Source organism: Nyctereutes procyonoides, unplaced genomic scaffold (genome assembly GCF_905146905.1).
Source record: "Nyctereutes procyonoides isolate TBG_1078 unplaced genomic scaffold, NYPRO_anot_genome, whole genome shotgun sequence".
In the NCBI taxonomy this organism is placed as follows: domain Eukaryota; kingdom Metazoa; phylum Chordata; class Mammalia; order Carnivora; family Canidae; genus Nyctereutes; species Nyctereutes procyonoides.
In genome coordinates, this window is record NW_026575126.1 from 17,648,997 (window position 1) to 17,651,131 (window position 2,135).

Consider the following 2,135-nt stretch of genomic DNA (forward strand, 5'->3'; position numbering starts at 1 on the left):
GCAAAATTCCTTAGGGAGTACGCTCTGCTCAAACCCCTCCCAACTGCCAGGTATATAACCAGCCACCCCTCACAGGCCCGGGCAGCACACGGTCCTGTCCCCGGGCTTTAACAAAACCACCATTTTGCACCAAAGACGTCTCAAGAATTCTTTCTTGGTGGTTGGCTCTGGACCTCACCTGTATTCCAAAACTTCGTCACTAACGCCCATCCTCCAGCACCCTCAGGAGCCTCCGGAGCCCACAGGCTTTGAGGGGCCCCTCTGGCACCACCCTGGTGGCAGGGCCTCTGGCTGAGGCTCTCCCTGCAGCCACCAGGCAGCTTTCTGACCACCCGGGAGCCCTCTCCCAGGCCTAGACCAAACAGAAACAAAGATTTCCACACAGAGACAGAGTCCAGAAATAGGTCCACATATACCCACATGTGACAATGATATTGCAGATAATTGAGGAAAGAAAAAACTAGTCAATGTATTGTATTCAGAAAATTGATCATCCGTTTGGAAAAAAAAAATCAGATCTCTTCATTTTACAAAAGTACATTCTAGATGGATTAAATACATATAATGTGACATAAAATATGGATAAATACATATAAAGCAGATCTCAAAATTTTATTAGAAATAGAAGAGAATATCTTTATCACCACTGGTAAAGAAGGATTTCTTAAACAAGAACCCAAAACCTACTAACTACATAGGGCAAAGCTGATAAGTTCGCCAATGTTCGTATTAAATGACTAGCAGAACATTTCCTCAGCAGAACATAATGACTATAGGCCGACCTTCAGAAGCTAGTGACCTATCTTTACTCATTCCATACTCAAGCTGTATTTACCAAAACTATTTCAGTATGTTTCCACATCTGGTTTTTTTTTCAGTTGTATATCTTATTTTATCATGTTTTATGTTGCCCACTTTTTTGGTTAACTTGTTATGTATCACTGTTAATTGTCCTGCATTAAGCAAGGCTTTTATTCTAGATAAGCATGATTTAAACTTAGGGGAACACTCAATCTTTAAAAAAAATTTGAGTGCTCGCTTCAGCAGCACATATACTAAAATTGGAACGATACAGAGAAGATAAGCATGGCCCCTGCGCAAGGATGACACGCAAATTCATGAAGCGTTCCATATTTAAAAAAATAATAATAATAATAATAATAATAAATTTTTGACTTTGTTATTTAATAAATTATTAGCATATATTCCTCACTCAGAAAAATAATAATTAGCAAAATATTTCATTAAAAAAGTTCAAACAACCATAAACTTAGAGAAAGCATTGAGAACATATGTAATCAAAACAGTTTACTTTCCATGATATACTTAAAAATTCAGCAAATCAATAAAGGATAAATAACCCACAGAAAATGAGCAAAAGACATAAGTAGGTAGGTATTTCACAGTAAAGAATACACAAATGGTGATAAATATTTTAGAAGATTCACAATTGCATTACAACCAATGAAAGGCAAATTAAGGCTTCGATGTGATATAATTTTATCTCCATTAGACCAGCAAAAATTTAAAAGCCTGACAGTATCGAGTAATATGAAGTAAGCAACAGTGGCATATAGAATTTTTTTGACAACTTGAAATCACTGCTATAGATTCTGCTGAAGTTTTGAAAAAAAAAATAATAATGTGTTTCAATAAAATTGCCAGCCCCAGAGATTGCCGATTTGTGGTTTACTGTCATCGTAGTGACTGCACCAAATCCCTGGGATTCTTTGGTGGTCTTCCAGCAGATGCTATTCTAAATGAGTCAGTGCTAATGCAGTAATTTAAAATAATGCTGTATGCCAACTAATAAATTATCAGAACTATGTCATCTGAACTTCAACTTTATTCAGCCAATGGTAAACAAGTTCGCTTGATTTTTTTCCTTGGATTTATAAAAACAACTGTTTGAGGCACACAGGGTACTTAAGAACACTTATTTAATTTTATCTATTAAATGATATTTAATAATGTGAAGCTTCTTTATAGGCAACGAGTTACAAATTTTAAAAAGTATTGTTCCTATAATAACCATAAAATTATCAGCTAAGCTCAAAGAATGAGACTCAGAAAAAAAGTCAGCTTAATGTTTAGGGCAATGTTAAGGAATGAATCACATCAACTACTCTGCTCCT

The 2,135-nt window shown here is 35.8% G+C and overlaps 1 non-coding gene across 1 annotated transcript; it reads left to right on the forward strand.

Annotated features, from left to right (window-relative positions):
• Positions 1-1,031: 1,031 nt before the first annotated feature.
• Positions 1,032-1,138, forward strand: LOC129520389 (U6 spliceosomal RNA). Its single transcript, XR_008666603.1, has one exon. It is a non-coding gene; the product is annotated as a U6 spliceosomal RNA (small nuclear RNA).
• Positions 1,139-2,135: the final 997 nt, after the last annotated feature.